The 26,530-nt window shown below is 39.4% G+C and overlaps 1 long non-coding RNA gene across 1 annotated transcript in view; it reads right to left on the minus strand.

Moving 5' to 3' along the window:
• Positions 1-1,219: 1,219 nt before the first annotated feature.
• The window catches only part of LOC133610728 (uncharacterized), a 78,036-nt gene continuing 52,725 nt past the window's right edge, over positions 1,220-26,530 (minus strand). Inside the window, exon 3 of the long non-coding RNA XR_009815921.1 lies at positions 1,220-1,290. This is a non-coding gene — a long non-coding RNA (uncharacterized lncRNA). The remainder of the gene's footprint in view (positions 1,291-26,530) is intronic.

Consider the following 26,530-nt stretch of genomic DNA (forward strand, 5'->3'; position numbering starts at 1 on the left):
TTTAATACATATTGTACGAACAAGCAGTAGAAAATGGATGGATGGATGTACAAATGGTGTCCCTCAAGGGGATACACAGCATGACCCCTGATGACAGTAAACCAATTGAAACGGTTTTAAATGCATTTCAGGTACTAAATCCTGAATGGCCGATAACTTTTTACAGCTTAACCAGGTCAAAACTGATGTTTTCGTCGGTGGTCTTGGGGTTCTGAGAGAGAAACACATATCTAAACTTCAAGCATTGGACTTCATCAATCCAAGTGAAAAATGGCCGCAGGGGGCACTTTGGACACTCCTGTAATCATTCTTTCAATTTTGATAAAGACATTCCATGTACTGCATGTAATTGCATATGTTTTAACTTTAATATTATCTGATCGTGCTATTATGGAGCTAAAAAGTTTGGACAAACCTTCTCTTCATTTAATGTGTTGTCTTTATTTTCATGACTATTTACGTTGTAGATTGTCACTGAAGGCATCAAAACTATGAATGAACACATGTGGAGTTATTTACTTAACAAAAAAAGGTGAAATAACTGAAAACATGTTTTATATTCTAGTTTCTTCAAAATAGCCACCCTTTGCTCTGATTAAGGCTTTGCACACTCTTGGCATTCTCTCGATGAGCTTCAAGCACACCTGTGAAGTGAAAACCATTTCAAGCTCATGGAGAGAATGCCAAGAGTGTGCGAAAAAGTAATCAGAGCAAAGGGTGGCTATTTTGAAGAAAGTAGAATACAAAACATGTTTTCAGTTATTACACCTTTTTTTGTTTAGTACATAACTCCACATGTGTTCATTCATAGTTTTGATGCCTTCAGTGACAATATACATTGTAAATAGTCATGAAAATAAAGAAAAAATACATTGAATGAGGATAAGGTGTGTCCAAACTTTTGGCCTGTACTGTAATGTATGCCCAACATTTTGTTTGCTAAAAAAATAATACTTATATTTCTGCTTGTGACCCTAAATTATGAAGTTATCCAACAATTCATAAAATAAATATAAGCAAATGCATAGGCAATTGTGTAATAACATCACGAGACAATTATACATCAATGCTTATAAATATTTACTAGGGCTGTCAAAATGAGCAAGTTAACTCATGTGATGAATCACAAAAAGCTATCACATTAATCATGCAATTTATTTTGACCATACAAGCTCTTTTACCTTAGCCGCTGTACAGTCAGTGTGCAGATCAATGCATACTTCAGTACAAAAATGGCTGAAGAGACTCCGACTGGTGTGCTCGCTGGCAAATTTCACTCCAAAAAACAGTCTGAAAGAAGTTTGGATAAAACCATTACAAAGTTTTGTGCAAATAAATGACATGTGTCAAGCAAAACGTTTAAAAAGGTTCCTGGATGACATCCTGAGAATAAAATTGTGTTTGTGTACAATAAGTACATTTTAATTATGCAAGCGAGTAAATAATCATGATTAATACAAATACAAATTTTTGATTAACCTGATTAAAAGAATGAATAATTTAACAGCCCTAATATTAAACGAGTTTGACGCCCCTGCTTAAGGGGATGAGGGGATTAGGGTGTGAGGGTATGACTTTGTGTGCATAGTTGCTTTTTCTCCATGGGGAGCGAAAATATAAAGCAAAAACTGTTTGAAATTGGCCCTAGTGTGTGAATGTGAGTGTGAATGTTGTTTGTCTATCTGTGTTGGCCCTGCGATGAGGTGGTGACTTGTCCAGGGTGTACCCCGCCTTCCGCCCAAAATGCAGCTGCTCCTGCACCCCCGCGACCCCAAAAGGGACAAGCGGTAGATAATGGATGGATGGATGGATGGATGGATGTTTGAAACTGTTAAAAAACAATCACCTTTTTGATGATAGGTGCATCCACATGAAAACAATTTCACAAACTAGTCAAATCAGCCCTGTTTTTTTTGTTTTTTTTTTGTTTTTTTTACTTTTATTTACACAGGAAAGTCCCATTGAGATCAAAAATGTATTTTACCTTAAACATTCCTACAGCAGAGTGTGTGGCACTGGGAGCAAGGTGGGTACATTTATTTTTGAAACTTTTCAGATTTCAGTCTACATAACCACATTCAAAAATGTCTTAATTATAATGATAATTATGCAATAATTTTGGTCACAATATGACATGTTTTTATATTTATATTCCTAACGACCTGGTAGTTCTGTGGAAATATGCTACGACCTAACACTGGCTGCTTGGCAAAAACGGGCAGAAGAGACTACAACAAGGTTGGCGCCACTGCCCCGGCTAATGGCTCAGATCAGACAAGTTAACAGGGCGACTACAGCCTCTTTAACAGCAGCCTCAAATGATTGGCCTTGTCTGAAGAGCCGCTTTCGCTTGGAAATCATTTAGTTGCGGGGAATTCACAAGGTTTCGGTCTGATTGGAGAAGAGTGTGTATTTGTTTGTTTGAAGGTGTGTGTGTGTGTGTGTGGGCGTGTGTGTGTGTGCGTGCCTCAGACCTTGGGAGGGCTGGTCGTGCAAGCTCAAACTTGCCTCGGCGATGCCACAAAGGCTGTCAGAAATGAAAGATGAAGGCAAGGCAAAGAAGGATGTTGACCGCTAATTCTTACAAGGACAAACACACACCCAACGGTAACACAAACGCTGTGATACACGATACAGCCACAATTATTGGCTTTTCCTTTCACCCCCTGGTACAAAACATTTGTCACTCCATTAAATAGAGACGCGAGAGAACAAAGAGTGAGTGGCTTATCTTGAGGAAGAGTTACATCCGACCGTTATTGACGCAGGTGAGCGACAGTAAAGGAGAGTTGGAGATAAACTCGCCGGAGAGGTTGAGCTCGGTGGGTTTGTGTGTGTTCCTACGGCATCACGGTGAACCAACAAGCTGAATGTTTGCAGATATCCGCTGATATGCAACAGGAGGAAAGAGGCTGCCGTTGATTTTTCTTAATCCCCTTACACGTATTGACGTAAGCTGTTGCAGGAGAAGTCATCTATGGGTGGCAACGGGTCGCCTGTGGAATTTTCCACTGGTTGCACTCAGTTAAACACAGGACTCGACACAGAACCAAAAACCAAACTTTGAAAAGCAGTTTAAAAATCAAAAACTGAGCGTAATCAGATTTGCAAACTCGACTCTAATTACTGTGTACTCAGTGACATCATACACAGTGAAACACTATAGAGCAGGCATGAATTGATTAACGTGGACCCCGACTTAAACAAGTTGAAAAACTTATTCGGGTGTTACCATTTAGTGGTCAATTGTACGGAATATGTACTGTACTGTGCAATCTACTAATAAAAGTCTCAATCAATCAATCAATCAATCAATCAAAAAGACAAAGTACAATGTTCTAGTTGACACCAGTTGATACCATAGGAGTGACAACCATTGTTTGTCGGTTCACTGGATGTTTTGGTCATTGAATGTTTTCATGTATTTACGTAGAAAAATAAAAATGTTTTGTTTATTAGAATTTTATTTTGAAATATAAACATATTGAATTGTTCATCTTTTTTTTGTGTCGACAAGCAATAACTATGTCTAAAAAAGCTAGTCCTGTCTATATATATATATATATATGTATATATATATATATATATATATATATATATATATATATATAAAATCAGATTAATCACACTTTAAAATGTGGATTAATGATGATTACTAAAGTGATCTATCAAGTGAACAATCAAGTGATTAATCATCGACCAATCGGAATGCAAAAATCAAATGATTAATCATGATTTATCCAAATTCAACAGTGTGATTAATCATAATTCATCAAATAATTAATCAAATTATTCATCACGATTCATCCAAATTCAAAAGAGGGATTAATCTGATTTTTTTTTTTTCAATCTAAACTTTTTTTAGATCGAGTTATTGCTTTTTAACACAAAAAAGGTGTTTATTTTAGGACTAAAATAAATTAAATGTTTGGACTCCCTTGCATAATTTAAATTGAAAAAGACCAAAATATTTGGACACAAAAGCTAAAAGAGCTCCTCACATCTGCACATTGTTTACAATCATGGCCACCAGCAGCGAGAGCGATTCGGACCGAGAAAGCGACGATTTCCCCATTAATTTGAGCGAGGATGAAAGATTTGTGGATGAGGAAAGTGAGAGTGAAGGACTAGAGGGCAGTGGGAGCGATTCAGATAGGGAAGATGCTGTGAGAGGCGGGTGGGACCTGATATTCAGCTGGGAATGACTAAAACAGTAAATAAACACAAGACATTCTATTAGCCACAACACAACCAGGCTTATATTTAATATGCCACAAATTAATCACGCATAACAAACACCTCCCCCTCCCGTCCATATAACCCGCCAATACAACTCACACACCTGCACAACACACTCAATCCCACAGCCCAAAAGTACCGTTCACCTCCCCAAAGTTCATACAGCACATATATTTCCCCAAAGTCCCCAAAGTTACGTACGTGACATGCACATAGTGGCACGCACGTACGGGCAAGCGATCAAATGTTTGGAAGCCGCAGCTGCATGCGTACTCACGGTACCGCGTCTGCGCATTCAACTCAAAGTCCTCCTGGTAAGAGTCTCTGTTGTCCCAGTTCTCCACAGGCCAATGGTAAAGCTTGACTGTCATCTTTCAGGAATGTAAACAATGAAACACCGGCTGTGTTTGTGTTGCTGCAGCCGCCCGCAATACACCGCTTCCCACCAACAGCTTTCTTCTTTGCTGTCTCAATTGTTCATTGAACAAATTGCAAAAGATTCACCAACACAGATGTCCAGAATACTGTGGAATTTTGCGATGAAAACAGACGACTTAATAGCTGGCCACCATGCTGTCCCAAAATGTCCTCTACAATACGTGACGTCACGTGCCGGCGTCATCAAACCGAGACGTTTTCAGCAGGATATTTTGCGCAAAATTTAAAATTGCACTTTAATAAGCTAACCCGGCCGTATAGGCATGTGTTGCAATGTTAAGATTTCATCATTGATATATAATCTATCAGACTGCGTGGTCGGTAGTAGTAGGTTTCAGTAGGCCTTTAATTCATTATTTTTTGACAGCCTTAAAAAAACAAAAACATGTTAATCTTATATGTACCCGGTGATGGGCAGTAACTAACTACATGTAGCTAAGCTACGTAGCTTAAACAACTTTTTCCAGTAGATTGGCGGTAGTTTAGCTACTTTTTAAACAAGTAGCTTTTCCTGTAGCCTAGCTACTTTTAGACCCATGTAGCTAGGTAGCTTACATCAAAGCTACAAGTTAAAAAGAGAAAATGGACTGCGAATCCAGGCCAAAGAAAAAATTTAGATAATACAATGACCTGGATGAATGAGAACATCATACATTCGGAGAAAATCCATGATGATTGGTTGGTGTTCGTATGATGAGTCACAATTGGCTAAAGTGAGGGCGAAACATAACGGACTGGCCAATCAGAGGCAACATAAGGTGGGTCATTGAGACCAGGAAGCAAAATCATAACAGACACTCACTCACGTCACATGACGACGAGGGAGTCAGAGACAAAAGGACGCTTCAAGCTGACCACTCAAAAAAAAAAAAACATAGTTGCAAATGGCAGAAGGATTCTCTCCCACAGATTAGATTTTTCCTTTATTGATGAAGATGACTTCCAGGAAACCCACAATAATGCGTGTCCTTGGCCATATTTAGACAAATGTATGTGTTTAGAAAAAACAATGCCCAAAACCTTAGATTTTAGTTGTTTACTCTGTAAACCAAAATCATAACTGCTCTCTTCATCTAACACTAATTTAGGAACACACATTAAGGTGAGTTGAGTTCATGAAAAGTTTTACTCCACATAACCATTACCAACTGTTCCCAAACAACACACAAGTCATTGTTTTTGTCAAGATTTAGATACATGTTTTTTTTTTTTACTATAGATAGAGAAAATTAATAACATAATAGGCGTGGGCCAAAGAAAAGGCAAACTTAATAAACTTAATAAATACAAAGTTTTGTAAACTCGGGATGGTTTCCTGCTGGCCCCACTATGGACTGGACTCTTACTATTATGTTGGATTCACTATGGACTGGACTCTCACAATATTATGTCAGACCCACTTGACATCCATTGCATTCGGTCTCCCTAGAGGGGGGGTCACCCACATATGCGTTCCTCTCCAAGGTTTCTCATAGTCATTCACATCGACGTCCCACTGGGGTGAGTTTTTCCTTGCATTTATGTGGGCTCTGTACCGAGGATGTCGTTGTGGCTTGTGCAGCCCTTTGAGACACTTGTGATTCAGGACTATATAAATAAACATTGATTGTTTGATTGATTGAAACAGTGGGTGCGGGGGACCCCCCATCATCTGTCTGTGCAGCCCGAGCACTGATCCTGCAGCAATGTGTGGAACTGTCAGTTTGCACGTCCTTCTCACATTTGGTAAATAAAACACCAAATAGTGCTCGCAAAACGTTGATGAGTGTTGATAAATCACATTGTGTGTGCTAAATATTTGTATTTGCATTTTTTCCTCCCAGTATTGTGGGTGTTTTGATGATCAGCATACATTTTGCATATTAATGAAGCACTATTCTGCTCACCGAACAGGCACATTCCACTTTGCACACATTTGGTAGATCAGCTTTGCGTGTTTTATCAGGTTTACACGTTTTTTAGTACACGCAAACCGTTGGTAAATCAGGCCCTTAATGGCAAAGACTACTTCCTAGCTAGGAAACACACCATAGTCTGTCTATACACTACTGCCATCCAATGTCTTGGAATTGCAACTGCCTGCAAAGTCTGCTACATAATACTTGCAAATGAGACTGTAATTAAAAAACAAGATAATTAGACAGCACAGTAATCATAATCATCTCATTTTATTATTACACAAACAAAGTACCAAACATTTGTATTGTTGAGTACTGGTTTTAGTTCTTAGATACCCGACACTGGTATCGTATTGGTTTGAATATGAAAGGTACCCATTCTTATCTGTAATCACCATATATTGAACAAACACGTAATTCAGCAGTAAACCACAGCGGTTGCCTTTTTAGGTGCCCAAACAAGACTATTATCAATATGCTGTTACACAACTATAACTGATTAGGCAGGTCCAGACCTGCCTTGTATAATGATTAGCCATGCTTGTCTTACACTGGACACAATGGACCCTTCCTTTGCATCTTTGTTGACCCGTCACTAACTTGCTGAAACGCAATGAAACCAAAACGTGGAATCAAACGTGAGAGCTGCCAACAACCACTCCTCATATGGTGTCTTTTTATCACCTGGATTGGATAAGAGGGGTTGATTTGACTTGTTTAGAACATGAAAGTTCAGCCTGCAAAGTGCAGCCTAATTGCTATTACTGTCATAGCGTTCCTGGTAATAATAGAGAAGCTAAATGGCAGTTTAAAGTACTTTGAGTTCTATGTAAAAGATTGACGCTTGGCAGGTTGCATTATTCCTAAACTTCACATACTGTTGCCTTACCTTTTAGAGAGCATATATTGTGCATTAGGACTGCAGCTATTGATTACTTTAGTAAATCAAGTAATGTATTGATTATTTTGTTTGATTCATCGAGGAATCGGATAAAACACACTTGATAGCCTCAATGCATATTTTCAGGAAAATAGTTTGAATAAACAATATTTTTCTGCTTGCTCTAACTTTCATTCTTTTTTTTTCTTTTTTTCCAAATGCAAACGTTTGTAGTTTTTTTGAATGGTGGAAAATACTTTATTCAATGTGCATTTTTTTTTGCATATGGAACATTACAGTGCATGTTTCAAAACATAGCAAAACACCACAGGTAGAGCGTGATAACAATAATGTGCAGAAAAGGAATGTTTCCATGGGGAAAGTCTTGTAGTACACGCTAAAGCCTCTTTTAAATATGGCGGTCTGCACCACTTTTGGAACATGCCGGGTAATATTACGCACACTTTGCACACACTGTTTAGTCTTAGCAGATCAGGCCCTAAATTAATCATTTTAAAATATATTTGTAAAGGAAATTACTTCTTAAAGGGGAACATTATCACATCGGGAAGCAATCCGCCATTTTCTCAAACACATTACAAACATCGAGTCAAATCAGCTCTGTTATTTTCCGTTTTTTCGACTGTTTTCCGTACCTTGGAGACATCATGCCTCGTCGGTGTGTTGTCGGAGGGTGTAACAACACGAACAGGGACGGATTCAAGTTGCACCAGTGACCCAAAGATGCGAAAGTGGCAAGACATTGGACGTTTGTTCCGCACACTTTACCGACGAAAGCTATGCTACGACAGAGATGGCATAGAAGAATATCGACCCTAGCTTCCTTGGCCTGCTGACATCAACTCCAAAACTGGACAGATCAGCTTTCAGGAAAAGAGAGCGGATGAGGGTATGTCTACAGAATATATTAATTGATGAAAACTGGGCTGTCTGCACTCTCAAAGTGCATGTTGTTGCCAAATGTATTTCATATGCTGTAAACCTAGTTCATAGTTGTTAGTTTCCTTTAATGCCAAACAAACACATACCAATCGTTGGTTAGAAGGCGATCGCCGAATTTGTCCTCGCTTTCTCCCGTTTCGCTGGCTGTCGTTGGTTTCGCTTGCATATGGTTCAAACCGATATGGCTCAATAGCTTCAGTTTCTTCTTCAATTTAATTTTCGCTACCTGCCTCCACACTACAACCATCCGTTTCAATACATGCGTAATCTGTTGAATCGCTTAAGCCGCTGAAATCCGAGTCTGAATCCGAGCTAATGTCGCTATAGCTTGCTGTTCTATGCGCCATGTTTGTTTGTGTTGGCATCACTATGTGACGTCACAGGAAAATGGACAGGTGTATATAACGATGGTTAAAATCAGGCACTTTGAAGCTTTTTTTTAGGGATATTGCGTGATGGGTAAAATTTTGAAAAAAACTTCGAAAAATAAAATAAGCCACTGGGAACTGATTTTTGATGGTTTTAACCCTTCTGAAATTGTGATAATGTTCCCCTTTAATCTACTGTGATAGAAACAGAAACAGTGAAATCTTAATTAATTTGTTCCACACAGTACATGATATGATTGATGACAAACTTTACTCATCATTTTAATTTCAATCCATTAGCCGTTGAGCTTGTAACTATCTAACTATTTAAATTAGCATTTGCACAGTGAAAAAAAATGTGTGAGCCCGAATTATATTTATCATTAAATTGTTTTCCTCAAATTGTACTGAGCAGTCTATTTTTGACATCACTGGCACCCTGGAGCCAAAGAAAAGGCAAAACAACTCTTTTTAACTCCTTTAAGACGCTAACTGAGGTGGAATCTCACGAGATGACATGAGACTCCAAGATACGAAAATAAACAGTGGTGTTTTCTCATCACTTCTATTCTTTGCGCAATGCGCGTAGGAAATAATAAAAACATGAATGCGGCGAGAGTAGAGAGGTTATAGTGGTGGGAGCACTCAAGGAGAGAAAGGTAGACTTATGGTCACTAATACTGTACTAATGATTGGTGAGACAGTGAAAGGGAGCAAGTGACCACCGCGTGTGTGTGTGTGCGTGTTTGTGTGTGTGTGTGTGTGTGTGTGTGTGTGTGTGTTCTTGTATTTCTACCCTACTTGAGACATCAACAAATCAAATCAAATCAAATCAACTTTATTTAAAAAGGAAAAGTACCTTCCATATGAGGACCGGTGAACAAGTTAGGACATAAATCATGGTCCCAATACGGAAAACCATTGCATCTGATAGAGAATGTCTCATGTGCACCCCTGGTGGTGAAATCTATAAAAATTAGGGTGGTCCCAAAAAGGAGGGATTTTTCAAATTGACTGTGTGCAGGTTTTAAAAGTGCTCCCCCTCTGGTCAACATATGAAATAACAAGTGTGTGTAAACATTTGAAGTGCTCCCCCTCTGGCCAACATATGTAATAATAAGTGTGTGTAAGGAATTGAAATGCGCCCCCTCTGGCCAAAATGTATTTAAAAAAATGAAATATGTATATAGAGACATACTGTAATAACTTGAAGTAAATAATGAAGATTAAAAATCAATTACAAACAAAAAATAAAACAATAACTAAAAGCTTACCTTTTTTATATTTATAGTATGTATATATTATTAATGTTGTAAATACAAATCTTTATATATGTACAAACCCCGTTTCCATATGAGTTGGGAAATTGTGTTAGATGTAAATATAAACGGAATACAATGATTTGCAAATCATTTTCAACCCATATTCAGTTGAATATGCTACAAAGACAACATATTTGATGTTCAAACTGATAAACTTTTTTTTTTTTTGCAAATAATCATTAACTTTAGAATTTGATGCCAGCAACACGTGACAAAGAAGTTGGGAAAGGTGGCAATAAATACTGATAAAGTTGAGGAATGCTCATCAAACACTTGTTTGGAACATCTCACAGGTGAATAGGCAAATTGGGAACTGGTGGGTGCCATGATTGGGTATAAAAGTAGATTCCATGAAATGCTCAGTCATTCACAAACAAGGATGGGGCGAGGGTCACTACTTTGTCAACAAATGCGTGAGCAAATTGTTGAACAGTTTAAGAAATACCTTTCTCAACCAGCTATTGCAAGGAATTTAGGGATTTCACCATCTACGGTCCGTAATGTCATCAAAGGGTTCAGAGAATCTAGAGAAATCACTGCACGTAAGCAGCTAAGCCGTGACGTTCGATCCCTCAGGCTGTACTGCATCAACAAGCGACATCAGTGTGTAAAGGATATCACCACATGGGCTCAGGAACACTTCAGAAACCCACTGTCAGTAACTACAGTTAGTCGCTACATCTGTAAGTGCAAGTTAAAACTCTCCTATGCAAGGCAAAAACGTTTATCAACAACACCCAGAAACGCCGTCGGCTTCGCTGGGCCTGAGCCTGGACTGATACAAAGTGGAAAAGTGTTCTGTGGTCTGACGAGTCCACATTTCAAATTGTTTTTGGAAACTGTGGACGTCGTGTCCTCCGGACCAAAGAGGAAAAGAACCATCCGGATTGTTATAAGCGCAAAGTTGAAAAGCCAGCATGTGTGATGGTATGGGGGTGTATTACTGCCCAAGACATGGGTAACTTACACATCTGTGAAGGCGCCATTAATGCTGAAAGGTACATACAGGTTTTGGAGAAACATATGTTGCCATCCAAGCAACGTTACCATGGACGCCCCTGCTTATTTCAGCAAGACAATGCCAAGCCACGTGTTACATCAACATGGCTTCATAGTAAAAGAGTGTGGGTACTAGACTGGCCTGCCTGTAGTCCAGACCTGTCTCCCATTGAAAATGTGTGGCGCATTATGGAGCCTAAAATACCACAACGGAGACCCCCGGACTGTTGAACAACTTAAGCTGTACATCAAGCAAGAATGGGAAAGAATTCCACCTGAGAAGCTTAAAAAATGTGTCTCCTCAGTTCCCAAACGTTTACTGAGTGTTGTTAAAAGGAAAGGCCATGTAACACAGTGGTGAACATGCCCTTTCCCAACTACTTTGGCACGTGTTGCAGCCATGAAATTCTAAGTTAATTATTATTTGCAAAAAAAAAATAAAGTTTATGAGTTTGAACCTCAAATATCTTGTCTTTGTAGTGCATTCAATTGAATATGGGTTGAAAGGGATGTGCAAATCATTGTATTCCGTTTATATTTACATCTAACACAATTTCCCAACTCATATGGAAACGAGGTTTGTAGAAAGGGTGGTCCTAAAGATGTAGGCATTTTTCAGCGGTCTCAAGAAGGTAACAAATACAAGAAGATATGAAAGTGTGTGTGTGTGTGTGTGTGTGTGTGTGTGTGTGTGTGTGTGTGAACATGAAACTAATGAGTGGGTGAGGAGGGGAGCAGGTCTTCAGAACGGCTGCAGGACATATGGCAAAGATTGTCCTCTGTTGATGACAGAATGACCACGTGTGTGTTTACACACAGTGAGATATTTCCACGTGTTAGAGCCCATTCGCACTTTGAAGATGTGTGTCAGTGTCAGTGTTACTGTTACTACTGTTTACTCCTTTATTGTAAGAGGTATTCTAATTAATTATAACACAATAGAACACTGTCCTCACTCGTAGCACAATGAAAACAATAGCAGGCAGTGAAGCAAGTGAGGACAGTAATAAACTACTACTACTTTACTTCTACTTCCGACTACTTCTAGGTAAACAATGAACAACATCTATGTTAGCAATAAACATTAATAACTAGCGCCACAATGCATGTTGGGAAATCCAAAGCACTCTGGCATCACTAATGACTTTATTATCAAGCTTGCAGCCAGGATGAGAAACAAGTGTTATAGTCACTCCATACGTACAGTACAGTACAGTAAAGTACAGTACTAAGCCTGTGCTAACACTGCTAACTCCACTCAACAGGCACACTTTTCTCAGATGTTACATTATGCATTCTAATCGCATTAAAAACAAAAAAGTAACAATAATTCATTTCGCTGTAAGTGTTTTCGTGCTCTAACTATGAAAATATCTGAGTTATTATTAGTAATCATCCTACTTCGCGTAAATGTATTTACCACGTTCAAGCCTGAAACCCATTGGCCGTGATAAATGAGGGAAAACCGTAGTGCAGTGAGAACGTAGTCATGGCTACCTCTGCCCTCAATTGGATATAATTTCAGATCAACAAGGACAACTTAAGTGAGGTATCAACACCTTATTAATATAGAGAAGGAAATGTAGTTTAGAGTAAAAAAAAAAAAATGCTCACTAGCTTTAAGTACACATGCACAATCGCAGGCATTCCAAAATAAAAGCTGCATTGAACTGCCAGTCTTAATCCAATTTGTTTAGTAGTGTATCGTATCAGTAGCGGATTAATGAAAGCGTTCATTTCAATGTTTTTTTTCCACAAATGTCACAAAATAGTTATTTTTCTATTGTTAATATTATTACATTCCGATATTGTTATATTGTTTACAAACTCTGGCAATACGTTTTTGCTGCTTACATAGTCATATATTGTTGTTGTCTTATTGGTATTGTTCACATATAAGTTTGTCGATACATTTTTTTTGTTTGTTTACCTAAAATCTCTGTCCTTTGTTCAACATTGATTATAACCCCAGGGATCAATACTAGGACCAACATTGTTCAATCTTTATACAAACGAAATGTGTAAATGTACAAAGGACTTAACGTTAGTATTATTTGCAGATGATACAACTGCATTTTGTTCAGGAGAGAACACACAGAAGCTAATACAATTAATAACAGAAGAAATGAACAAATTAGGCTTCACGGTGGAAGAGGGGTTAGTGCATCTGCCTCACAATACGAAGGTCCTGAGTAGTCTTGGGTTCAATCCCGGGCTCGGGATCTTTCTGTGTGGAGTTTGCATGTCCTCCCCGTGACTGCGTGGGTTCCCTCCGGGTACTCCGGCTTCCTCCCACTTCCAAAGACATGCACCTGGGGATAAGTTGATTGGCAACACTAAATTGGCCCTAGTGTGTGAATGTGAGTGTGAATGTTGTCTGTCTATCTGTGTTGGCCCTGCGATGAGGTGGTGACTTGTCCAGGGTGTACACCGCCTTCCGCCCGATTGTAGCTGAGATAGGCTCCAGCGCCCCCCGCGACCCCAATGGGAATAAGCGGTAGAAAATGGATGGATGGATGGATGAACAAATTAAAAAGATGATTTGACAAAAACAGACTATATTTAATCCTCAGTAAAACTAAAATAATGCTATTTGGTATCAGTAGAAGGGAAAGTCAAACACAAATACAAAAAGACAGAGTAGGGATTGAAAGGGTAAAACAAAACACGTTTGGGTGTAATAATATATGATACAATTAACTGGAACCCTCATGTAAAAAATATACAACATAAAAGAGCAAGAAACATGTCAATAATGAATAAAGCAAAACATGTTCTCGACCAAAAATCACTTCATATTCTCTACTGCTCACTAGTGTTACCATATCTGAGTTATTGTGCAGAAATATGGGGAAAAGACTACAAATGTGCACTTCATTCACTAACTGTGTTACAAAAAAGATCAATTAGAATAATACAACATTTTGGATATAAAGAACATACAAAACCTTTATTTATTGAATTACAAATATTGAAATTCAAGAATTTGGTGCATTTGCAAACAGCTAAAATGATGTATAAAGCAAACTATAACCTGCTACCCAAGAATGTACAACAATTCTTCTCAACAATGGAGGAGAAGTATAAACTTGGAGGAAAATCTAATTTAAAACATGTGTATGCTCGTACAACACTTACAATCTTTAGTATATCAGTATGTGGAATTAAATTATGGAAACTACAAGTTTTCAAGTGTTCACAAAGTACAAAGAAGAAGAATTATGATGGACATCTTGAATCTTTAAAACAAAATGAGATAATGAATATTTATGTATTTCATATCTGTTTACTTACTTATGGTAGATTTTTTATTTTTTTTATGTATTTATTGTTTATTTACTTAGTGTTCTGTTACAAACAGAGAACAAGGAAATGGGATAAAATTGCTATGATATGAAAGGTGTAAGATTAAATAAGCTCTGCTTCTTCCTGCTCCTTTTCGGACGTGTTATAATGAAACAACTGGAAATATGTGATGCATTACATTGTATCGTATGCAAGTTCGAAATAAACTGAACTGAATTGAACATCCTGGATGAAAACCATCCAACCTACTGGAGCTTGAGAAGTGCTGCAAAGAGGAATGGGCGAAACATCCCAAAGATACAGTAGGTGTGCCAAGCTTGTGGTATCTTATTTAAAAATACCTGAGGCTATAATTGCTGCCAAAATGTGCATCAGCAATGCACATGCATAAAAACAACATTTTTATTTTTAACAAAGTTGCAAAAGAAATGTTTTCACTTTGTCCTCATGGCTTTAGAATTTTGAGGACAAAAATGAATGTATTCCTTTTGAAATATCAATGTGGGATCTGAGCCGAGGATGTCGTTGTGGCTTGTGCAGCCCTTTGAGACACTTGTGATTTAGGGCTATATAAGTAAACATTGATTGAATACTGCTGTAACAAAACATGTGACAAAAGTGAAGCGTTGTGAATACTTTCCGGATGCACTGTAGGAATTGATCCAACACAAAGTGAAATATTACCCTAATATCCATCCATTTTGTTCCACATCATCATAACGTTTGTGTTACGTGGAAGCTGGAGACAATCCCAGCTGACTTTGGGCGAAAGGAAGACAACAGCCCAACAAGGCACATTTCGAATGACATACAATCAACATTGACTTTTAGTCAAGTCCCACATTGGTCAGCCGTGTGTACTTCATGTAGCAATGCACTAAACATATTTTCAAAATATATACATGTCTCCTGTGTTTAGATGGTTATTTGTATACACTTTATTCTAAAATGTATAATATGAAGCAAAACTTCTAACTTTGAACTAATGTGTCCTTATATCCTTGGTTTCCATCAATAATGCAATGAAGCGAGATACGGAACGGAGTGTCGCCTGCTTAAGTTTCTCATTGTCACATATGATAGATGCACTTATCTCAATAGCGCTGCTGAAGCAGACATGCACGAGTGTTCTGGTGAAGTTACTTTGGCACTTCCTGCATAGCTGTAAGATCATTATGTACGAGTATTTGGTTTACCATTATGTTTCTTTTCAATGTAGTTCACATGGATTGGTTTGCCTGATGCAAGGAAGGTGAAACCTTTTTGGGAATTTTGCCCATCAGTCACAATATCTCTGTAGGACCAAAATTATTCTCTGTGCGTTCTAAATTATGGAAAAAATGCTAGCAAGAGGCGGCTGACATCTATCTCATCTATTCTGCCTATAAAGTGTTCTAAAAACATCAAAGACCTGCCAACAACGCTTCATTTACATGCCGTGACCTGCATTTTAACCAAACCTAAAGTACCAGTAGAGTGGAAAAACAAGTTGCCTCCATATTGAAGCTATTATTAGGGATGTCCGATAATGGCTTTTTGCCGATATCCGATATTACGATATTGTCCAACTCTTTAATTACCGATACCAACAGATAAATGCAGTCGTGGAATCAACACATCATTATGCCTAATTTGGACAACCAGGTATGGTGAAGATAAGGTACTTTTGAAAAAAAAATAAAAAATAAGATAAATAAATTAAATACCCCGCCTTCCGCCCGATTGTAGCTGAGATAGGCTCCAGCGCACCCCGTGACCCCGAAGGGAATAAGCGGTAGAAAATGGATAGATGGATGGATAAATAAATTAAAAACATTTTCTTGAATAAAAAAGAAAGTAAAACAATATAAAAACAGTTACATAGAAACTAGTAATTAATGAAAATTAGTAAAATTAACTGTTAAAGGTTAGTACTATTAGTGGACCAGCAGCACGCACAATCATGTGTGCTTACGGACTGTATCCCTTGCAGACTGTATTGATATGTATTGATATATAATGTCGGAACCAGAATATTAATAACAGAAAGAAACAACCCTTTTGTGTGAATGAGTGTAAATGGGGGAGGGAGGTTTTTTTGGGTTGGTGCACTAATTGTGAGTGTATCTTGTGTTTTTTATGTTGATTTAATTTAAAAAAAAAGAAAAAAAAAAAGATACCGACAATAAAAAAAACGATACCGATAATTTCCGATATTACATTTTAACGCATTTATCGGCCGATAATATCGGCAGGCCGATATTATCGGACATCCCTAGCTATTATCATATATACGTATCTGTTTTAGGACAGCTAAAGAGTTCCAAAGATTGCGTATAAATAGATATGATCAAAATAGTATCTATCTCACGGAGATTCCCGAGTCATTTTGAGTGTTAATGAGGAAGCCAGTCATGGTGGGACGTCGTGCTAGGAATCACAGATCCCTTCCCCATTAACAACAATGCTTATCAAGCAGAATTTGTGAGCGCCAACGACGATTACTTTGAGAAAAATGATGATCCAGAACCTTATATTTTTGAGCCCGAACACAAAGAGGATGAGCAATAAGTTTTAGAAGCCGAGTGATGAATGCAGTTTCATTGTGACACTACAGCATTAGCAGCATTGCTAGGTGCTAAACATACAAAATAACCATAACAAAACAAAACTAATATTTCCACTCTCGACAAAGGGTTAAAAAAAAGTTCCTGCAGGAAGCTCTTTCGGGGTCCTTTTCGCCACCTCGGGGATGTAAAAGTCGACCAGCCTGTCGGACCATGGCCACAATTGTCTAAAAGCAGGTGAGAGATGCATGAATTATAATGTAGAATTTACTTTTAGCAAATTTGAGATGAAGCAGAAGCAGCCGTCGGCTCAGTGTGTCAACAATAGCAGCGTAAGCTAGCATTAGCTCACTGCTATCAATGCGTAGCTAAAATAGTCTGTCTGGGTTGGCGCTTTTAATAAGAATATCACTCATATTTGGTTAATTTTCAGGTCATGACCTGTAAATGGAGTATTGTTAGCACTTTCTGGATGTTTTTAGAGTGTATAATGGGTGCAACAGAGAACCCTCAATCTGTTGATTTAATTGTTAGTTATTTATTTCAAATTTTGAATGCATAAAAAAAGCCAAGCATGTGTGTTGTTGTCTTACATAAGGATTGTGAATGATAGGCAGCACATCTCTGTCCAATGTGTGCATATTTTGATGTCAATCTCCGAAAAATCAATCTCCGTTAATAGCCAAAGGTATTCGGAGCGGAATATTAAAAATGGCTGACTGAATTTGTGGCATTTTGTGAAGTTTAAATTGTGTTGTCACATACTTTGCGGATTGTAAATACAATTGGATATTGATGGATACAAAAAAACACAAATGAGCATATGAAGTCAAATTGTGTTTCTACTCTACTGGTACTTTAAGTGTCATTTTCATTGTTATTGTTTTTGGAAACTGTGGACGTCGTGTCCTGCGGACTAAAGAGGAAAAGAACCATGCAGACTTTTATGGGGCAAAGTTGAAAAGCCAGCATCTGTGATGGTATGGGGGTGTATTAGTGCCCAAGGCATGGGTAACTTACACATTAGTGAAGGCACCATTAATGCTGAAAGGTTTTGAAGCAACATATGTTGCCATCCAACCAACGTCTTTTTCATGGACGCCCCTGCTTATTTCAGCAAGACAATGCCAAGCCACATTCTGCACGTGTTACAACAGCGTGGCTTTGTAGTAAAAGAGTGCGGGTACTAGACTGGCCTTCCTGTAGTCCAGACCGGTCTCCCATTGAAAATGCGTGGCGCATTATGAAGCCTAAAATACGACAATGGAGACCCCGGACTGTTGAACAACTTAAGCTGTATATCAAGCAAGAATGGGAAAGAATTCCACCTGAAAAGCTTAAAAAATTGGTCTCCTGGGTTGCGAAACGTTTACTGAGTGTTGTTAAAAGGAAAGGTAATGTAACACAGTGGTAAAAATGCCCCTGTGCCAACTTTTTTGCAATGTGTTGCTGCCATTAAATTCTAAGTTAATGATTTCTCAGTTCGAACATTAAATATCTTGTTTTTGCAGTCTATTCAATTGAATATAAGTTGAAAAGGATTTGCAAATCATTGTATTCTGTTTTTATTTACGATTTACGCAACGTGCCAACTTCACTGGTTTTGGGTTTTGTATATAAAACGTTTTTTGGATGTTTTTTCAAGGGCTTTTTAGGCGGAATAGATCATATGCCCATTACTTGCACTTCTAGCTGCCTCTTGCTATCAGTTTAATACAAATTAGAAAGCACAGAAAAGAGAAAGACGTGTGTTCTTGTCTCAAATAGGGATTGTGGAAAATGAGCAACATTTAAAAAAAAAAGGCTAATATGCCCATCCAATGTAAATATGCAGGGTGTTTCATGTGTTCAGTACACGTAAATACAAAGATATGCAACTGATATACATTTCTAATGGACACATAGGGGCTGATTTATCAAAGGTTTGCATGGATTAAAACATGTGCAATCTTGATAGCACACACACAAAGCTAATCTACTAAACGTGTGCAAAGAAGATTTATTGTCTTTAGTGAGCAGAAGATGCAGGAGAAGATGTAAATATAATCATTATGCACACACAACTGCCAGCGTTATTTTGTGTCTTTATTTAGCATGCCTGAAAAGAACCTGTATGTGCACATTTACACACACGCTGTGAGAAATGAGGGGGCAGCAGCTCCATCCTATGAATGCTGGGCATATGAACTTTCAAAATTAAAAACATCAGACATTATCTAATCACCAATCATTTTGTACCTGCTGGATGACTTATAACAGTGATTCTCAAACTGTAGTACAGTAAATGTACCACTCGTCAGAGTCGTGTATATGGCCAACTATACCACGTGGGCCATCTTTGCTACCAAGGACGTGTGGGGCTGTGTCCAGAAGCATGCAATTGCTGTCATTTTGACGTTAGTTTTTCTGACAATATAAAACAAAATAATATGTCTATATAAAGTTTTAAACATACTTCAGCTCATTAAACTTTTATTTCGTCAAATTATAATTTTGAAGCCGTATTTGAAGCACTCTTCTGCTACATTCCTGCAGTGTTTAGTGACCAGCAGGCTCTCTAACACGCTGCCAAGGATGTAATAAACGTAAAAAAGTACAAAAAATAACTGCGTGCTTTGTACATCATTTCACCGTATTTTCCGCACTACTAGCCGCACCTAAAAACCACAAATTTACTCAAAAGCTGACAGTGCGGCTTATAACCCGGTGCGCTTTATATATGGATTAATATTAAGATTCATTTTCATAAAGTTTCGGTCTCGCAACTACGGTAAACAGCCGCCATCTTTTTTCCCCGTAGAAGAGGAAGTGCTTCTTCTTCTACGCAAGCAACCGCCAAGGTAAGCACCCGCCCCCATAGAACAGGAAGCGCTTCTTCTTCTACTGTAAGCAACCACCCGCCCGCGTAGAAGAAGAAGAAGCGCGCGGATATTACGTTTCATTTCCTTTGTGTGTTTACATCTGTAAAGACCACAAAATGGCTCCTACTAAGCGACAGGGATCCGGTTCATGAAAAGACGCAATCTCTCCATCCGCACACGGACTACTATTTCACAGCAACTGCCTAAAGACTTTCAAGAAAAGCTGGCTACTTTCCGTGCATATTGTAAAAACAAGATAGCTGAAAAAAAGATCCGGCCAGAGAACATTATCAACATGGACGAGGTTCCACTGACTTTTGATATTCCTGTGAACCGCACTGTGGATACAACGGGAGCACGTACGGTGAATATTCGCACCACAGGGAATGAGAAGTCATCCTTCACTGTGGTTCTAGCTTGCCATGCTAATGGCCAGAAACTTCCACCCATGGTGATATTCAAAAGGAAGACCTTGCCAAAAGAGACCTTTCCAGCCGGCGTCATCATAAAAGCTAACTCGAAGGGATGATGGATGAAGAAAAGATGAGCGAGTGGTTAAGGTAAGTTTACGCGAAGAGGCCGGGTGGCTTTTTTCACGCAACTCCGTCCATGTTGATATACGACTCCATGCGCGCCCACATCACGCTGGTTTTTAATATATTATTAAAGTTTGACTGACCTATCTGACTGTTTTTTTGACATTCCTTTAGCGCAGTTAGATGCGGCTTATAACACGGGGCGGCTTATAGGTGGACAAAGTTTTGAAATATGCCGTTCATTGAAGGCGCGGCTTATAACCCAGGGCGCCTTATGGTGCGGAAAATACGGTAACTCTTTGGAAATGCACCAGATAGGAATAGTTCCTGTTGTGCTTACCGACCTCGAGGCTATTTTATTTAGTACATGGTGTAATGATAAGTGTGACCAGTAGATGGCAGGCACGCATAAGAGATACGTGGAGACTGCAACATGACGCCGTCACGCCAGTAGACAACACCAAAACTTTAAATGTTCCATTGAGAATATAGAACATTACACACGGCCCTCAAAAATCTATCAACATGTTTTAGTACGACTTTTAAGCTATTAAGCTGCACTGCTTGTTGGATTGTCGGAGAATCATGGCTACCATAGTCAGACGTACTGTGCTGCAACATACAGTATTATTATGGTGTGTGTATAAAGACCACAAAATGGCACCTATTAGCAGACATTATCTGGCGTTTTGTTTTTTAATATTATTCAAAACCAACTTGTTGATGTGTATTTGGGATCAAGCATAAGTCCTGAAAATTTGTGCGTGTCCGTCATTTTAGTCAGTGTCGATAAGCTTCTTCTTTTTCTCTATCTTATTGTTATGGGGCATTTATCCTTCGCTGTTGCCATTTCTAATACAAAATAGTGTTAAGTTCTAACCTATATCTGTCAGTAGACTCGCTATGGAAGCGCTAAAAACTACCGGTGTAGTGGGTTTACATAATTCACTCACGGAACTTTAGTTATTAGAGAGTTCTGGTTGGACGGTTTTTAACGGGAGATATTTCCGGCGTTGTTGCACTAGTGAGCCACGGATGAGGAGATGCTGCTCCGTTATTGATTGAAGTAAAGTCTGAATGTCATTAAAACAGTTAGCTCCATCTTTTGACACTTCTTCAACTCCCGTCCTTGCATGCTACACCGCTACAACAAAGATGACGGGGAGAGGACGCTGTCAAATTGGAGCCACGTAAATAAGACCGCCCACAAAACGGCGCATCATGAAGAGAGGGTCAGAAAGTGACTTGAAGATGATCTGTAAAACATAATCCTAGCAACATTTTGACCAAAGAACCACCATTACATGTTATGTAGACCAGTGGTCCCCAACCACCGGGCCACGGCCCGGTACCGGTCCGTGGATTTGATTGGTACCGGGCCGCACAAGAAATAAAAAAAAAAAATAATAATAATTTATTTTTTTTATTTTTTTATTAAATCAACATAAAAAACACAAGATACACTTACAATTAGTGCATCAACCCAAAAAACTTCCCTCCCCCATTTACACTCATTCGCACAAAAGGGTTGTTTCTTTCTGTTATTAATATTTCTGATTCCTACATTATATATCAATATAGATCAATACCGTCTGCAGGAATACAGTCCGTAAGCACACATGATTGTATTTCTTTATTTAAAAGAAGAGAGAAGGCATTCGACCGTGTCCCTCGGGAAGTCCTGTGGGGAGTGCTCAGAGAGTATGGGGTTTCGGACTGTCTGATTGTGGCGGTCCGCTCCCTGTATGATCAGTGTCAGAGCTTGGTTCGCATTGCCGGCAGTAAGTCGGACACGTTTCCGGTGAGGGTTGGACTCCGCCAAGGCTGCCCTTTGTCACCGATTCTGTTCATAACTTTTATGGACAGAATTTCTAGGCGCAGTCAAGGCGTTGAGGGGATCCGGTTTGGTGGCTGCAGGATTAGGTCTCTGCTTTTTGCAGATGATTTGGTCCTGATGGCTTCATCTGGCCAGGATCTTCAGCTCTCACTGGATCGGTTCGCAGCTGAGTGTGAAGCGACTGGGATGAGAATCAGCACCTCCAAGTCCGAGTCCATGGTTCTCGCCCGGAAAAGGGTGGAGTGCCATCTCCGGGTTGGGGAGGAGATCTTGCCCCAAGTGGAGGAGTTCAAGTACCTCGGAGTCTTGTTCACGAGTGAGGGAAGAGTGGATCGTGAGATCGACAGGCGGATCGGTGCGGCGTCTTCAGTAATGCGGATGCTGTATCGATCCGTTGTGGTGAAGAAGGAGCTGAGCCGGAAGGCAAAGCTCTCAATTTACCGGTCGATCTACGTTCCCATCCTCACCTATGGTCATGAGCTTTGGGTTATGACCGAAAGGACAAGATCACGGGTACAAGCGGCCGAAATGAGTTTCCTCCGCCGGGTGGCGGGGCTCTCCCTTAGAGATAGGGTGAGAAGCTCTGTCATCCGGGGGGAGCTCAAAGTAAAGCCGCTGCTCCTCCGCATCGAGAGGAGCCAGATGAGGTGGTTCGGGCATCTGGTCAGGATGCCACCCGAGCGCCTCCCTAAGGAGGTGTTTAGGGCATGTCCGACCGGTAGGAGGCCACGAGGAAGACCCAGGACACGTTGGGAAGACTATGTCTCCCGGCTGGCCTGGGAACGCCTCGGGATCCCCCGGGAGGAGCTGGACGAAGTGGCTGGGGAGAGGGAAGTCTGGGCTTCCCTGCTTAGGCTGCTGCCCCCGCGACCCGACCTCGGATAAGCGGAAGAAGATGGATGGATGGATGGATAATAAAAAAAAAAAAATAGATAAAATACCATACCACAAATTTTCAAGCGTTGACCGGTCCGCAGCTACAAAAAGGTTGGGGACTACTGATGTAGACCATAAGGAAGTGTTTTAAATATAGAAAAAAAATCATAATATGACCCCTTTAATGCGCCTTATAAACCGGTGCGCCCTTTGGTCCAAAAAATACGGTAAATGTTTTCTGAGGTGTTACTTGCTGAAAAAACCTTGAAAACCACTGACTTACTATATCATAATGTATATGATAAGTACAGTATAAGGTATGCACAGGTATATATAATAAGTAATAAGGCGGTCTGCAACATTTTTCAATTGCACACGCAGTCTTAGTAGGTCTCATGTAACATGCCCATTAATGGTACACGCAAATTTATAGTTTAGCACGCTGTTTAGTGCTTGGTGTTTGGATCTTTAGACCCTTAGACCTGCCGTCTAATCCATCATTAAAGGTAAGCATTGCATTAAGACCAACAAAAAGTCATGAATACCAGTGATACTGCACGACATGTACTGCACATATGAAACGCTCGAGAATGTAGTAAAACACAGATAAGATTAGTTATGTGTCATTCCAGGTGGTAAACAGGATCATGTGCTTGGAGGAGGCCTATAAGATTACTCTCCATCAAGCCGGCCATAGGTTGGATCTTCTGACAGGTGCATAGCAGGCTTGCTGTGCCCCTCCTCCACCCTCACTTGCACCCCAGAATCAGCACCCAGGCCATCAGGTGAAGGAGCCCAATCAGAAGGGGGGAGGTGTGTGTGTGTGTGTGCGTGTGTGTGTGTGTGTGTGTGTGTGTGTGTGTGTGTGTGTGTGTGTGTGTGTGTGTGTGTGTGTGTGTGTGTGTTGTCCCAGACTAGGCACAATGAAGAGAAAGGGTCTGTCAGTGGCCACCTGTTGGCCAGCTGTCCGGGTCCCATTTCAGGGTCGATTTTAGTTGAGTTTATTTGCTAAGTATTAAAAATACATATGAATAATACACAGTACTGTGCAGGAAAAGACTAACAAATCATGAGGCATGGTTTTGTAGTTTATGTCTTCTGGGGCACACAATTTAACTCCACAAGGTGACGAAAAAAACAAAAACTAAATTTGACTAATCTTACATGTAAATCGTCAGATTTTCCCACAAGTTAAAACAATGTTAATTTAAAGGAGACGCGAGGGGGAGGTACTCTTGTTTGATGCTGATCAATGGCTCACAGATACCACCCTCTTCATGCGGGCATTACCATCACTATAGGGTCCATGATGGAGCGGACTGGAGGGTCTGCAGGTGGGGGTGGTGCAGAGGGGGTTGGAACACCCAAAATAAAGACAGAGTGATGAGTACGAGGAGACAGGAGGAGGGGGTACCAGACTTATTGGAGGTGAGATCATTACGAAGGTCTGCCCGGGCGGGAGGAGGAGGCGAAATGACCTCTTTTAGGCAAAGCAGCCACTAGATTGAAGAACATAGAGGATGGGTTTTAGCGGGGTTTGAATGTGGGTAAGGTCATGCATGAATTTCTCGTCACTGCTGCACACTGACATCAATAAAGCAACTTTTAGTTTATTTCTCAAAATATACATTATTCATGTACATTCCCTGCTAAACATTCAATTTACAATCCTATTTATATGCATTTAGTCGTTTTGATTCGGTGACATAAACTCCAGAATTAGAATTGCTTGAAAATAGCCTAGTGTGTTCGTAATTCAAGTCGACAGGTAATAATAATAGATATTATATACAGGCAAGCGGCCACTAAACTATTAAAATTCACACGCAGTCAAGTAACAGTTGTAAATGCTGTAAAATGGTTTAAAACTGATAGGCTCCAGCACCCCCCGCGACCCCGAAAGGGACAATCGGTAGAAAATGGATGGATTGATGGGTGTATATACAGTATATTACTACAGTCAAATTCAAGTTATACTATTACAATATGACACTTCCAAACCTAGTTGAAATGCAAAATTATTTACATTAAGGTAATCAAAAACAAAGTGTCTACTTGGGGTGAGTACAATTCACATTTGAACTGATACGGTAGCAGTTCCCAGTACCTGGTTATCGATACCTGTACCCATTTTCTCTACTTTTGAGGGTGTATTTGTGTTAATAAATGTTACTTGATTAATAATGATTTTTTTAACAATTAAAACAGAGATAATTATGATAGTTGTGCTGTCCAGTTATTATACCTTGTTTTCTTACTACATTATCAAATTCTCATTTGCAAGTATTATGTCGAAGATTTTGCATGCAGTTGCAATACCAAGACAGTAGATGGCAGTAGTGTATAGGCTACGACATGTTGCCGAGCCAGGAAGTAGTCTTCGCCATGAAGCTGAATGAATGTGCCAGTCTACTCTTATGTTTAGCCCTATAAAGTGTTTATACTGCAAGTATTGTACTTGTTACACGCTAGCTGTTTGATTGCAACATGCATATTAATTGCAGTTTTTGTTATTAAATTTGGAGGCGTTACAATCACCATGAAAATTACTAATGCTAATTAGTAACATCAATATGGCATATCTAATGTAGATTAGCATTAAGCTAGCACATTTTTAAAAGTGGAGACAAATGTTTTCTAGCAGGCATGCTTGCTTTGTTGGCATTAAAAATTGTAACATCACTTAATCAAAAATCAAAAATCAGTCTTTAAAGAGGTCATATTATGATTTAGTTTCTAAATTTTTTACTTTCTTGTGGTGTACACAACATATATTTTGCATATCTTACATTTAACAGACCATCTTCAAACCACTTTCTGACCGTCTCTTCAGGATGTGCTGTTTCATGGCCGTCTTGCATCATGCATCCACTTTGACTGAGTCTTCTACCGGTCAGCCATGTTGTAGTTTTGGAGTCTACTGACAGATATAAGTTAGAACTATGCGCTACTTAGTATTACAAATGGCAACAGCGTAGGATGCATGTGCATGTACGAGCCAGTCTGCCCCACAAGACAATAGAGAAAAAGAAGTAATTTATTGACTGCAACGGACGACAATGGTGGAATTGCGCACATCATTTCGGGTGAATCTCTGCAATAAATGAAAATATCAGCTGATGTCACCAATTGGGAAAAACATCACAATTGGTGAACATTCCAAACGACTCATTTGGAGGGAGAATGAAGGAAGGCAAGATTGTCTTATAAATATCTCCGTCAAGATTTGATTTAAAAAAAATAAATGACTTATACAGATCCCCAAAACAGGTACCAAAAATAGCTGGTTTTGCATAATAGGTCCTCTTTAAGTCAAACAGCAGCTTAAAAATGTAATTGCTGGATAGACAAAACATCTCTGTGTATTGTATCTCTGACAGTCAAAATATTTTGACAGGTGCAGGGATGATTCTCTCTCTTGGTCGTCTGTCATTGCACCGATTGCCTTCTTCTCACTGCAT

Source organism: Nerophis lumbriciformis, linkage group LG11 (genome assembly GCF_033978685.3).
Source record: "Nerophis lumbriciformis linkage group LG11, RoL_Nlum_v2.1, whole genome shotgun sequence".
In the NCBI taxonomy this organism is placed as follows: Eukaryota; Metazoa; Chordata; class Actinopteri; order Syngnathiformes; family Syngnathidae; genus Nerophis; species Nerophis lumbriciformis.